This window comes from Saccopteryx bilineata, chromosome 2 (assembly GCF_036850765.1).
Source record: "Saccopteryx bilineata isolate mSacBil1 chromosome 2, mSacBil1_pri_phased_curated, whole genome shotgun sequence".
NCBI classification, from domain to species: Eukaryota; Metazoa; Chordata; class Mammalia; order Chiroptera; family Emballonuridae; genus Saccopteryx; species Saccopteryx bilineata.
The window spans coordinates 333448260-333463372 of NC_089491.1; the positions used below are offsets into that span (position 1 = coordinate 333448260).

Genomic DNA, 15113 nt, shown 5'->3' on the forward strand with positions numbered 1-15113 from the left:
CTTCTCTGATGTGATCTCTAATTGTCCCCCCACCCATGTAGGCGGGAGGCTACAGAGAAGTAGGATTTCCCACTCTAAAATGTGTCTTTTGGGACTTGCTTGTTTTAAGCTGCCTATTTGTGGTGATTTTTTTTCTTGTTTATCTATTCATTTTATAGAGGAGAGAGAGAAAGAGAGACAGGAGGGAGGAGCTGGAAGCATCAACTCCCATATGTGCCTTGACCAGGCAAGCCCAAGGTTCCGAACCGGTGACCTCAATGTTCCAGGTCGACACTTTACCCACTGCGCTAACACAGGTAAGCTGGCTATTTTTAAAAAACAAAAGAACTCAGAAAGAATCTTTGGACTTCCCCCTTTCCCTGACTGAAGGGATTTAAATAGAAAAACCCACTTTCAGGAAGGGAGATAGCACCTCTGCATCATAACATGATCTGAGTGTTGCAGACAGGGAGGAACCTAGCTGATTCTGTTTGTCAGACTCCCCTCTGTGTCCATTGTTTCTGGGTAGCCCTGCAAGAATTTGTTTACCAAATGTTGTGCTTTCTCTTCTACCTGTGATTGCTGCTTTCCCTGTGAAGTCACAGACCCCTGCCTCCTTCTTAGTCTACAATAGAATATAAGCCTCAACTGCCCTATTTGTCCTCATGGTCCATATTCTTAGGGAACCTTCATATGTACATATATAATCCATTTGGTTATTTTCTCCTTTCAATCTGCCTCATGTCAATTTGATTATTAGACCAGCCAGAAGAATGCAGAGGGTAGAAGGAAGATTGTTTCCCCAACCCCTAAGTGCCTCTCTTTCTATTTTACAGATGTAGAATTTGAGAAAAGCCAGGAAAGCAACTCAAAATCGTGCTGGGAATAAATCACGAAGTCCAGGTTCAATGTCAGATTCTTGGGACCCAGGGTCTGGCAGGGGCCACATTGATCCCTGGTCACGCAGCCTCGCCTCCCCCTTGGCATGACCTAGCCAGCCTCTGAGAGAGTGTCTCCTGATCTTGGTATCTTTGGGGGTCATTCTTTCCTAAAGTCAAAGATGGAGCGCTGACTTCGGGCGGGACCCAAGTGCGGCAGGGAGATAGGGGCTGGCAGCTCCGGCCGCAAGCATGGCGCACTGCTGCTTCACTGCGCCTCTGGTCGTGATGAGCGTGTTCTGGGGCATCATCCTAGGTGGTGCCCTGGTTCATCCCTAGGAGTCCCAACCATGGAGTAATCACCACCATGTTGGTGACTTGTTCTGTTTGTTGCTATCTTTTCTGAGCTGATTGCAATTCTGGCTCAACTCAACCTTCTCTTTGGACCACAGTTGAAAAATAAAACCACCTGGTAGCTCAAATATTACTGGACTTTAGGAGAAAGACCTGCTGTCCATTGCTCAGCCATCAAAGTCAAGAAGAGAAATCCTCTCAATACAAAATCACCTCTAAGCCCAGACCTCCTTCCTTGACTTGCCTGTTTCTACCTTCAGCTGCCTTAAACATTCACAGCACATTTGAATACCTTATTTTACAATGCAATATTTCTTTTTCCTGTTACCTTTTTTTACACTCTGATGAATTACATGCCTTCTTTTTTATTTATTTATTTACTTATTCATTTAAGAGAGAGAGAAGGGGGAAGAGCAGGAAGCATCAACTCCCGTATGTGCCTTGACCAGGCAAGCCCAGGGTTTCGAACCGACAACCTCAGCATTCCAGATTGATGCTTTATCCACTGTGCCACCACGGGTCAGGCAATTACATGCCTTCTTAATCTAAACTGTGCTGATGCCGTAAGATGTTGATGCACTCTTCTGAGATAGAAGGTGCTATTCTGAGAAACACAGCACTCTTTCTCTTTGGAACCTGTGGATTTGAAGATGGCTCCTGCCTGCTCACGACATGGGAATGAGTGAAGTGTTTAAAAGCTGTCACAAGACAATCAGACTCCAGTGCAGCAGCCAATAGGAGAGCATGTTCAAGATGAGAGCTGTCCTAACAGAATTACACCAAAGTATGTATATATTCAGGATGAATTTCTTGCTTCTACCATCTTTTGGAATCAATTATGTTCTATGGGGAAAAAAGAAAAAGATGGAGCACTTGTCAGGACTTGCATCCTGCATCACTCCCTGTAAACTTTTGTCATCACCAGGAGCCCAAGCCCCCCAGTCACTCCAGTCATCTTGACTTCCAGATCCTTATTGCTCTGTGTGTCCCTTACTCTGCCCAGCCCCCTCCCCTGCCAGCCCATGGTGCCTACTCTAGCCCCCCACCTGCCCTCTCTGTCCCTCCTCAGCATCTGCATATTACTGGAGTGCATCCCATCACTTGGCCAACCGGTCTCACTTTAAATTCATAATTACAAACATCAGTGGGCGCACGACACTGCCAGCAATCCTACTGCGGTTCCCTGGTAAGACCAATCTCCCACTCCCTGAGAGGAGCACACATACCGCTCCTTCCTTCCTAACTGGCTCAGTGGTTCTGCCCTTACCTGTATGATCCTGGCAAGTCATAGAACCTTTCCAAGCCCCAGGTTCCATCCCTGCAGAGCAGGCATAACAATAGGACCTCTGTCATGAGTGTTAAAAGGTTGTCTCAGCCTGGGTTCCCTGAAATCAGAGCCTGAGACAAAGGCTTAGTGCAAGTTTATGTTGGAAGATGATCCCAGGGAGCCAGAATGAGGGGTGGTGAAAGCAAAGCAGGGAGGATGGAGGGCCACCCTTGGAAGTGGCCTTGGAGGAGCTAGCCACTGCTCTGGGCATCTGCATGTGCAATCCAGCAGGACTGTCTCAGCCATTTGAAAGTGGCTCAAGGTAGAAAATGGAAGTGCTTATTCACCAACATCAATGTCCCATTTACTCAAGAAGGTCCTGGAAGAAGGAAGGCATTGAGCACAGGACCTGTCGCGGTCCAGCCACAACGAATCTATTATGGAGTCTTCAAACAGGAAAACATATGGAATTGAATAAGTGATAGACAGAGACTTAAAGATATATATATATATATACAGATGGGTTCGGGAGGATAGCACAGAGAGCAGTCTCTACTGTTCCTGAGCTGTAACATGGTTGCTCCCCAAAGCGCATCAGTCTTTATTCAGGGAAAAAACGTGGTTCAGGCCCTGGCCGGTTGGCTCAGTGGTAGAGTGTCAGCCTGGCGTGCAGAAGTCCCGGGTTCGATTCCCGGCCAGGGCACACAGGAGAGGCACCCATCTGCTTCTCCACCCCTCCCCCTCTCCTTCCTCTCTGTCTCTCTCTTCCCCTCCCGCAGCCGAGGCTCCATTGGAGCAAAGATGGCCCGGGCGCTGGGGATGGCTCCTTGGCCTCTGCCCCAGGTGCTGGAGTGGCTCTGGTCATGACAGAGAGATGCCCCGAGGGGCAGAGCATCGCCCCCTGGTGGGCAGAGCGTCGCCCCCTGGTGGGCGTGCTGGGTGGATCCCGGTCGGGTGCATGCGGGAGTCTGACTGTCTCTCCCCGTTTCCAGCTTCAGAAAAATTAAAAAAACAAAAAAACAAAAACAAAAACGTGGTTCATTAGCAATTCAATTGTTTCCAAGACAACTCAAAGACAACCCCCAACATACCATTCAAATCTAACTTTACACCAATAAGAAACTAGCTTCCAGCCTCTTCTGGAGAACATGGGTGAGACAAGCAAGAATCAGGTATAGCTCTTTGTTAACTAGGCATGTGAGGTAGGAGTTGGGCCCAGCACCTCTGTCCCCTAGAAATATCCAAATTGCAAAAATACACTGTTTATATTTCGGTCCCCAACAGCAACATAGGTGCACACTAACATCAGGCTCAGAATAAAGGGCTTACATTTCCCTGCTGAGCTAGTGGAACCAGATGCCACCATCTTGACCAAAACTCAGCCCTCTCACTGGAACAAGAATATTCTGGCTAGAGAAAGAAGGAATGACTAGAGCCCAGGCTTGGGCTCTTACTTGGCAGGTGACCCCATGTACAGAGTGATGTGTAGGACCCAAGGGGCACGTGAGTAAGTACAGTGGCTTCCGGGGCTACAGTTCAGAGTCAGTAAATTCTGGGTTCTACTCCTGCTCCACCACTTACTGTCTGTGTCGTGGTTCTCCGTTTCTGTCCCCTCCCATTCCTTCTCCTACCTCTCGGCCCCCTACAGACTGCATCACCCTGGCTTCTGTGTTCTCTGGCTTCCTGTTGGATCAGCCAGTGAGAGGCACCAGCAGGACTGGAGGGCAAGAGAGACTGGGGGGGAGGGGTCTTCCTTGGCCTCTTCCTGCTCCTTGTGAGCTCCTCTGATAACATTATTCCTTCCCCTCAGCCCAAGGGGTGACAATGACTTCCTGCTATTGTTAGTCCCTGATCCTCCACATCCTTTGTTGATTCTCTTAACCATGCCTGCAGATCCTTTTTTTTTTTTTTTTTTTTTTTTTTTTAACAGAGACAGAGAGAGAGTCAGAGAGGGATAGACAGGAACGGAGAGATGAGAAGCATCAATCATTAGCTTTTCGTTGCACATTGCAACAACTTAGTTGTTCATTGATTGCTTTCTCATATGTGCCTTGACCGTGGGCCTTCAGCAGACCTAGTAACCCCCTTGCTGGAGCCAGTGACCTTGGGTCCAAACTGGTGAGCTTTGCTCAAACCAGATGAGCCCGCGCTCAAGCTGGCGACCTTGGGAGTCTCGAACCTGGGTCCTCCACATCCCAGTCCGACGCTCTATCCACTGCGCCACCGCCTGGTCAGGCTAGATCTTTAAGTTCTCTTTAGCTAAACACTTTTGAAAGGAATTCTATTTTTTTCTTGGGTTCTTAGCCAGTATGCTATCTTAAACCACGTATTCCATTAAGTTACTCTACTTCCTAAACCAAAATTTTTCCTCTGTAAAATGAAATAATAATCCCACCCTTAGGTTGGGAGAGTCCAACAGGACAGTGGACTCATAGTGCATGCCTGACACATGTGTGGTCTGACACACAGAGGACCCTGGCATAAGTCACTGCCCGTTCCTTACCTCCTTCAGGTTGTACCATCAACAGCAGCAGAATGATTTTCTCTCTGAATCTGGAGGCTGGAAGCAAAAGTTCACCATGAAAAAGGAGAGAAAGGATTAGTAAATTATTAAATTTTTAGACAGCATTTTATATCTTTCAGATCTTGCCAGTTGTAATCAATGGAATAAGGTGCTACAAAGGTATAAAGACAAAGCCCACCATTGCATCTGCTCCAACACCTTTCCTTGGTCACCCACTCCCACTCTGATGGTGTATTCTTCCACACCTGTCACCTGACTCACACAACTGTACACAAGCATGTGTATACCACATTATATCATTCGCAGATGGTATTATGGAAAATGCTATGCAGGATCCCGGCCCCCATCCTCACCGCACCCCCTAAGAGTCACCTTTCTCAGTGGCTCCATCTGAACATACCAACTCCTCCTCTCAAAACATCATGCTTACACCAGGCAAAGGTCATTCCAGCCGAGCAGCTGAGCAGCTGCAGCCAGTGGGGGATGTGCTGTTTATCATAGATCTGAGATTCTAACTCCACATCATATCCCCCAGCCTGGTTACCCCTCCCTCCAAAATCAGAGTAAGTAGCACACCAATCCCCTTCCAAGAAGGGTCTTCTTCATCCAACCTTAAAATGCCAGCCGGTGTCCACTTCACTATGTTCCAGGCACTGCTCCAAACCGCAGCATGCCTACTCAAGTACCGGTGTCAGTCTATACACTTGACCTGCTCACAGGTTAATACTCACAGTTGGAACCAAATACTTCCTTCTTGGACTGAACCTGCTGGGATTTTCAAGGTGTGTGTGCATTTCTTGTTTTTGCATAAAGAAACAAATGCACTCATATTGCATACCTGAATTCCACAGCAGAACCACAACTTGGGGGTAGGCAGAAGGTCGCCAGGCCTCCACCCAGGGATCTCCACCCTTGAGGTTCTCCAGCCTGAAAGGGAGCTTGCCAATCACCCTTGTGCCTATTCCTGTCCTAGCTTCTCCAATCTCTCTTCTAACTTTCTTTTTCAAAGACTGACTCCTGGGGATCCTATTTGGGCGTAAAGACGCTAAGAATGTGGAGGAGCCTGACCAGGTGGTGGCACAGTAGATAGAGCATCAGACTGGGATGCGGAGGATCCCAGGTTCGAGACCCCAAGCTCACTTGAACATGAGCTCATCTGGTTTGAGCAAAGCTCACCAGCTTGGACCCAAGGTCACTGGCTTGAACAAGGGGTTACTCTGTCTGCTGGAGCCCCACGGTCAAGGCATATAGGAGAAAGCAATCAATGAACAACTAAAGTGCCACAACAAAAAAATTGATGCTTCTCATCTCTCTCCCTTCCTGTCTGTCTGTCCCTATCCATCCCTCTCTGTCTCTCTGTCTCTGTCAAAAAAAAAAAAAAAAAAAAAAAAAAAGAATGTGGAAGAAAGAGGGGAGGAGCTATGTGATTTCCTGCCTGCAACTCCCTCTTCTTCTCACCCATTTCTCTTCTTCCGACCCCTCCTGGCCCTGCTCTCAAGCTTGCTCACAAGCTTCAGCAAAGCCTCCTCTGGTCTTTCCAGGCGATACTTCCACTTAGACCGACGTGGTCCCTATGAACTTTCTGCAATGATAGAAATGTCTTTCATCTGCACTGTCCAGTACTGTGCCCCTGTGAAGCTACTGAGCACCTGTAATATGGTCCATGCAACTAAGGATCTGAATTCTTAATTTTATTTCATTTGAATCAATTTTAATAAAAATAGCCATATGTAACTAGTGGCTACTGTACTGGATAGTGCATCCCTAGACCGTGTCAACTTTGTGCAAATTAGTGAAAAGTACAACTTCTCGAGGCAGCTTTCTTCCTTCCATTGGCTTGAGAGTTCTGTAATAGATCCACAATGGCTGCCCTCTGAATGATGCCCCCCAGAGTTGTGCTGTGCACAGCCCTGGCTCCAAGTCCCGCCCCCAAATGACAGTGACAATGACTCATGCATTGGGAGTACTCAGTGGGAGCCAGGCCTGGGCCAGGTGAGTCACACAGATTATTGGAATTCATGCTGACAAGGAATCTTGAAAGTAGGCACTGTGGTGGCCCCATATTACGGGTAAGGAAAATGGAGAGTACGTAAGGAGCTCCACCAGTGGGGTGGCAGAGGGACTGGCACTCCACCTCAGCTCTGATCCCTAACCACGGCAGAGAGCTCTGCTGGCCCCCCTCCCACCGTCCACGACTCATCTGCACACCCTCCTCCAGCAGCACTGTCTTCCATCAGTTACAGGATTCTGGTCTACTCTCAGATCTGGGAGTACCCCCAGGGTAGGTCGGTCCACTTTGCTAGCTCTGCCCCTTCCCATGGGGGTATGGTCGTGGGGGCTGTTTGACAGGTGCCAGTAGACGGGCCCACTGAGGGACTCCATGGACTCAATCCTGTTACCAGAACAAGCTGGGGTTTGAGTTGCCCATTGCTGCCAATTAATCACAGAGATGGATCCAAGTGGTATAGGATATTTGTCTTTTAGTCAAACTGCCAGCAACCTGAGAAGGCAGGGAGCCTAAAAATGCATCCAAATCTTGCCCTAACAGTCTCGGCTGACTGGCCAGTTTATATATCTTGGAGAGGTTAGTGATTCATTATATAGCATGCAGTCAGTCACATAGCCATGTATGGGAGATGGGAGTCCTGTTTGCAGGAATGCCTCTCTGGAATGTCCTTCTGACACTGGCACAGGTCTATCTGGTGTCCCTGACATTGCTCCAGAACGGCCTGGGTCTGGAGCCACTGGGAGCCATCCGTGCCCCTGGGAACTTTCTGCAAGAGAACTCCCTGTATTTCTTTAGGCAACAAAGTAAAGATTAAGATTTGTGAACTAAGTTCCTAGTTATCTACAGTGCCTTAACTCCTTATAGAAAGTTCTGTGACTCAGCCCTTACAAGAAATTATTGTAATTTAACCTCTTACAATCTCATTGCAAAATCCAAGGATTGGGTGGGGGATCCTGAGTTTCCCTTGAACACTGTCCTTGTGATCTTGGTTTTTGGACCCCAGGATTCAGACCACAAAGGCAAGGCCTGTTACTCTCGAGCAGCCTGCCTCTGAGCTGGCCCTACTCTGTGGTTTAAAGGGACTGGATGGAGGCTGGTGAGCAAGGGTATTGCCTACACTTGCCCAGGGCCCTCTGCTTTGTGTTAGCTTAGCACCCTAAGGCTATTTCCTTGACTGCCTTGGCAGCCAGGCTCTGAGCTGCCAGAGCTTGCCTACCCACATAGGCCAAGCAGAGGAGACACTGTCTTGCAGGAGTTTAGGCCAAGACTAGCCGAAGGGCCTGTGGCCAAAGGCCTGGTCTCACCCAGCACCGTAGCCCCACCCCACAGTTTGGAGACGAACAAGACCTCAGACTGAGCTAAGGGAGGGGGCAGAGCAGCTGTTCCTTCCAGGCAACAAAAAGAGTGGGGGTCAATTGGCAAGGAAACAGAGGGCAGGGGATCAAAGCCACAGCTTGGGCCATCTTAGGTACCAGCTGTCCTGGTACCCAGTAGTGACCTCGGGTTTCTGTTGTGTGTGTGTACGCGTGTGTGTATGTGTGTTTTTAACTGCTTTATTGAGATATAATTCCCATATCATAAATTTACCCATTTAATACATACAGTTGATTGCCTTGGACAGATAGCTTGGTTGGTTAGCATTGTCCTGAAGTGCAGAGGTTGCCGGTTTGATCCCCGGTCAGGGCACATACAGGGACAGATGGATGTTCCTGTCTTTCCCCCTCTCTCCCTCCCTTCCTGTCTCACTAAAATCAATCAATAAAAATAAACAAATAAAAAGAAAACATACAGTTGAATAGTTTAGTACATTCACAGAGTTGTGTAATGTAGCCATTACCACAATCAATCTTAGAACATTTCATTCACCCTCAAAAGAACCTCTGTACCTTCTAACTTTTACCTTTATTTCCTACCACTGCCTACTCCCCAGCCCTAGGCAACCGTTCACTGCACATTTCCTCTATGGATTTGGCCGTTCTGAACATTTCATATAAGTGAATCTTACACTGTGTGGTTGTTTGTGTCTGACTTCTTTCCCTTAGCACTTTTTTTTTTTTTTTTAGAGAGAGGAACATCAGTTTTGTTGTTCTACTTATTATTATCATTGTTTTTTGTATGTGCCCCTGCCAGGAATTGAACTCACAACCTGAGCGTATTGGGATGACTAACCACCTGAGCTACTCAGTCAGGGCTTCCCTTAGCATGTTTTCAAGGGTCATCAATGTTGTACCATTTATTAGTACTTTATTCCTTTTTATTGCCAAATAATATTACATTGCACGTACATACTGTATTTTATTTATCCATTGAGTTTTGTCCACTTTTTGTCTGTTAGAAACATTCATGTGCAGTTTTTTTGTTTGTTTGTTTGTTTGTTTGTTTTTACAGAGACAGAGAGAGTCAGAGTGAGGGATAGACAGGGACGGAGAGATGAGAATCATCAATCATTAGTTTTTTCATTGCACATTGCGACACCTTAGTTGTTCATTGATTGCATTCTCATATGTGCCTTGACCACGGGCCTTCAGCAGACCGAGTAACCCCTTGCTGGAGCCAGTGACCTTGGGTCCAAGCTGGTGAATTTTTGCTCAAACCAGATGAGCCCACGCTCAAGCTGGCGACCTCAGGGTCTCGAACCTGGGTCTTCCGCATCCCAGTCTGACGCTCTATCCACTGCGCCACCACCTGGTCAGGCGCATGTGCAGTTTTTTATATGGACATATGCTTCAGTGTCTCTTGGGCATATCCCCAGGAGTGAAGTTGCTGGGTCATATGGTAACTCTATCGTTAACCTTTTAAGGAACTGTCAAATTGTTTTCCAAGGTAACTACATGATTTTACATTCCCATCAGCACTGTATTGAGGGTTCCAATTTCTCCACATCCTCAACAACACTTATTATCTGACGTTTTTTATTACAGCCATCCTTGTGGATGCAAAGTGGTATCTCCTTGCAGTTATTATTATTATTATTATTATTATTATTGATTTTAGAGAGAGAGGGAGGGAGAGACAGACAGACGGAAGCATCGATCTGTTCCTGTATGTGCCCTGACCGGGGATTAAACTGGCAACCTTCTGTATCCAGACGATGCTCTAACCAACCAAGCTATCCAGCCAAGGATCCTTGTGGTTTTGATTTGTATTTCCCTAATGATTCATGATGTTGAATATCTTTCCTCGTGCTTATTAGTCATTTACATATTTTCTTTTCTTTTTTTTTAAGATTTTTTTTCTTTTTTAGAGAGGAGAGGGAGAGACAGAGAGAGAAGTGGGGGAGGAGCTGGAAGCATCAACTCCCATATGTGCCTTGACCAGGCAAGCCCAGGGTTTCGAACTGGTGACCTCAGCATTTCCAGGTCTACACTTTACCCAGTGCGCCACCACAGGTCAGGCCTCGTTTACATATTTTCTCTGGAGAAATGTCTATTCAAATCCTTGGCCCATTTTTAATGCGTTTTTTGTTTTGAGTTAGTTATCTTCTTATTCAGTTATAAGAATTCTTTATATATGTATTCTAGATACAAATCGCCTATCATGTGTATGGCTAGCCAATCTTTTCTCCCATTCAATTGGTCATCTTTTCACTTTTTTGATGATGTCCTTTGTGACACAAAAATTTAAAATTTTTTTTAATGTATTCGTTTTAGAGAGGAGAGAGAGAGGGAAAGAGAGAGACAGAGAAAGAGAGAGGAGAGAGAGACAGGGGGGAGGAGCTAGAAGCATCAACTCCCGTATGTGCCTTGACCAGGCAAGCCCAGGGTTTCGAACCCGCGACCTCGGCATTTCCAGGTCGATGCTTTATCCACTGCGCCACCACAGGTCAGGCAAAAGAAATTTTAAATTTTGATGAAGTCCAATTTATCTTTTTTTATTTTGTCTTTTATAGTTTTGGTGTTGTGTTTAAAAAACATTGCCTGATCTATTAGGAAGATTTAGCTCTACGTTTTCTTTTTTTATCTCTATGTTTTTTTATAGAGGTTTGTAGGATTGGCTCTTACATCTAAGTCTTTGATCCATTTGAACTCTTTTTTGTATATGGTGTGAGGTATGGCTCTGTTGTTAGATGTATATATTTATAATTGTCACCTTTCTGATGGGTTATCTTTTTATAATTATAAAATGTCTCTCCTTATTTTTTGTACCTTTTTTGTTTTAAAATCTATTTTGTCTGATATTGGTCTAACCCTTCCAGGTTTCTTATGGTTGCTATTTGCATGATATATGTTTTTCTGCCCTTTTACTTTAAATCTATCTGTATCTTCAAATTTTAAATGTGTTCCTATGGACAGTATATTGTTGGATTTTGTTTTTTAATCTTATCTCTGTCTATCGATTGAATTGTTTAATCCATTTACATTATTGATAAAGTTGTATTTGCCATTTTACTTGTTTCTAAATATCTCGTGTCTTTTTGTTCCTCTGTTTCTCCTAGATTGCTTTCTTCTGCCCTAAGCGAATATTTGCTAGTACATTTAAATTATTCCATTAATGATATATTTTTTACTATATCTTTTGTTATTTTCTTAGTGGCTGCTCTAGGATTTACCTGTGGACAGCTTACTATCATGCCTTCCTGTCCCATCCAGGTAAGCTGTCCCCAGGAAAGGGCCTGAGTACAGCACATAGGTAGGAACGTTGCCTGAGGAAGGACACCTTGGAAGAGGGGACCACAGGGTGGACTGAGGCCCTGAGCCGGCCACATGGTGGCCCCAGTGAGCAATACAGAGGTTTCAGCTCTGATGGAGCTTCGTGGGGTTGCACAGCCCCCACCAAGTCCAGACAGAGATCCAGGTCCACGAAAATGCATGTCCTAAGATCTGGACATAACTCCTTGGTAGCCCCCTGGTCAAAGTCCCCTGGCAACTGCCCCTTTACGCTGTCCTGCACCTTGAATACCTTCCGGTGTGGGCTCCAGATCTGGTCCTCTGCCCCTAGGGATCAACAAACTGCAGGAGCAGGATTCAGTGGGAACAGTGGCTACTCCTCTCCTCTTTCCTAGAGCATCCTAAAATCTGAGGCCTGACAGGGTACCGGCTGGATGGCAGACAAAGAGGTGAGGGGTTGAATGAGGGGCATTGGAAGGTGAGGAAGCTTTGGGAAGGGAGGGCTGCTGAAGGCTTCCACCTTCCTGGTTCAGCCTGTGGCCCTGCTGAGAAAGTGGAGGGTCGCTATTGGACTCCTACTGTGAGTGCATCTGGAAATCTTCAGGAATAAACCTGAGAGCAGGAAGCAGGTTGAGCATAGGACAAGGTCCCCCATATACTGGGATCAATTTGCTTACTGCACATAGGGCCTCACATTACTCACTCAGATTTCTGAGGGGGCCCAGCTGGGGGCTTTGGGGATCAGAGTTCAGCCTCTGGTTGGTGGGAGCAAAGCTGAAGCATAATGAGGGGTGCTCTGCCTTTTCACCCTTAACCAACTCATGCCCAGTAGCAGGAGTTGCCAACTACCAAGCTCTGGTCCAAAGTAGAGGTGGGGGTATGATGTGGGTGGCCCCCAGGAGAGACCTCTCAGGAGGGGACCTGCCCTAGGCCTTTTGGCCTCCCAACCCCAGGGCTGGTCCTTGGATACCAGAAACTCTGAGCCCCTCGTGAGGTATTCCCCATGGCCTTTGGGCCTCCACACCTCTCTGCCTTTCATGCTTGGAACCACAACACTTTCACCATACCCAGCCCCACTGGGTGCGTGCAGAGTGCAGGAGGGAGGGTTACAGCCAAGCCAGAGCCCTTGGGATGAAGCACGCAGGACAGAGAATAACCACGCACTGGGGTGCATGTGCCCAGCACGGTGCCAGACCCCTCCCAACGCTGCCAGTGGCTGAGGGGAAAGCCCCCCTCCCCATCAGCTGCCCCCAGACCTAGCCTATGTCCCTATTTGGCCCTGATGAAGAGAGTGGGTCCTGGGGGTTTAGGGGGCAGCCCCTGTGTAGGTTTCTAGGCAAAGAGGGGAGGAGAAGCAAGGCCTCTTGCCTGCAGGCCCACACAGGCTTCCCAGTGTCTGCCCACATCCTACCTGGCCCGGAACCTCTGCTTCTCTTGCTCAGGGTCATAGCACCCTAAAGTGGGTGCTTCAGACATAGTTCTAGTCCTGAAAGGCTTATATGGTGGGAGTCGTGGGGAAAATGATCCACCTTGTTGTTAGTGTCAGTAGGAACCAGCCCTTTTCCACTCATTCTGTCACTCAACCATTTTCAAATTCATCATTCATTCATTCATTTGGGAACACCCAGCCTGGAAAGTGAGCTAGGGCACTTAGCTGTCCCAAGGGAGTAGACTGATGGATCCAGAGTTGGTCCCCCATCTCCCAGGAGATCTCTCCAGTTCCAGGAGCTTTGGTTTCCTGCCACCCCCTCCCCATCCATCCTCTGTTTCTTTCTACTTACTTCAGGCCTGGAAGCATCTGACTTCCTTGGCCTATATGAACTGGGCTTCTTGGCCCTTGGAGTCTGGGTGGATTTGGCTAGTGGGCGGCACTGGTAAAAGATGGTGGGGGGGGTGTGGGAGGGTGAAAACAGACAGTGCCCCAACCTTGCCATGGCCACAGGTCCTGGAGGGTGGCCCCTTCAAGGGTGGTAATAATTTTTGGCTGATGATAGACCCCAGAGGACTGGACATTCCCCAGTGGCTTTTGCAACCCTGTTCACGCCTGTGCAAATGTCCTAAACTTGCTTCTCTTTAATGCCACGGGTGTCCTGCCAGGGCCCCACTCACACTCCTCTCATCTGAAACCATCCATACTGACAGTGGGCTTTTTTGTCCGGGTTCCTGGGGCAGTCAGGGAACTTGATAGAAGTCATCAAACTCCCAGAGACAGTGCTCAGCCCTGACAGCTGGGAGGAAGTTAGGAGAGGGACCTGCAAGACAGCGGGGGGAGGCCTGACCTGTGGTGGCGCAGTGGGTTAAAGCGTCGACCTGGAACACTGAGGTTGCCGGTTCGAAACCCTGCACTTGCCTGGTCAAGGCACATATGGGAGTTGATGCTTCCTGCTCCTCCCCTTTCTCTCTCTAAAAAAAAAATCAATAAATAAAATATTTTTTTAAAAAATTAAAAAAAAAAAAAAAAGACAGCGGGGAGGTGGGGTGGGCCCGGGAGAGCCCGACGGAGGCAGGGAGAAACAGAGCGTGTAGGAGCAATGCACCTGCCTCTCTGTGAGGGGCTTGCTCTTCTCTCTTTTTCTTTTTTTAATTCTGCAGAAGTTTCATTTTGAACTAACTTTAAGAATTCTTTAAGACATATCAAGCACAGTATCAGTCTTTTGCTTGCATATAAAAGAAACTACAAACTAAATTTGCTAAGCTATTGCTAAAACTCCTTGACATTTAGAATTTGGATCTTCTGAATCACTTTAAATTTTTTTAAATTTATTTTTAATTTGTATACAATAAAATTCACTCTTTTTAGTGTGCAGGTCTGAGTTTTAGCAAATGCAGAGAGAGTGGTGTAACCATCATCACAATCAAGACAGAGAACTCTTCTCATAATCTCATGCTGTCCCTTGTGGTCAACCGCTTCCCACCCTCTAGCCTCTGGGCTGTTCTCCAAACCTATATATAGTTTCTCTTTCTTTCTTTCTTTCTTTCTTTCTTTCTTTCTTTCTTCCTTCCTTTCCTTTCCTTTCCTTTCCTTTCCTTTCCTTTCCTTTCCTTTCCTTTCCTTTCCTTTCCTTTCCTTTCCTTTCCCCTTCCTTCCTTCCTTCCTTCCTTCCTTCCTTCCTTCCCTCCCCCCCCCCCCCCCCCCCCCCCCGCCACTGTGGCTCCTTAGTTGTTCATTGATTGTTTTCTCATTCATATATGCCTTGACCGGGGGCTACAGCAGACCAAGTAACCCCTTGCTCGAGCCAGTGACCTTGAGCTCAAACTGGTGAGCTTTGCTCAAACCAGATGAGCCTGAGCTCAAGCTGAGGACCTCGAGGTCTCAAACACATCCCAGCCCGATGCTCTACCCACTGCACTACCGCCTGGTCAGGCTCCTTTTTCATTTAAGACAGGGTTCTGTAACAAACCGTTGTGGGGGTTTTTGTTTTTTGTGTGTGTGTTTTTGTTTTTGTTTTTTTACAGAGTCAGAGAGAGGGATAGACAGGGACAGAAAGGAAGGGAG

At 47.1% G+C, this 15113-nt stretch overlaps 1 pseudogene; it reads left to right on the forward strand.

The window, feature by feature from the left end:
- Positions 1–1109: 1109 nt before the first annotated feature.
- LOC136322605 (V-type proton ATPase subunit e 1 pseudogene) lies at positions 1110–1450 on the forward strand (annotated as a pseudogene).
- Positions 1451–15113: the final 13663 nt, after the last annotated feature.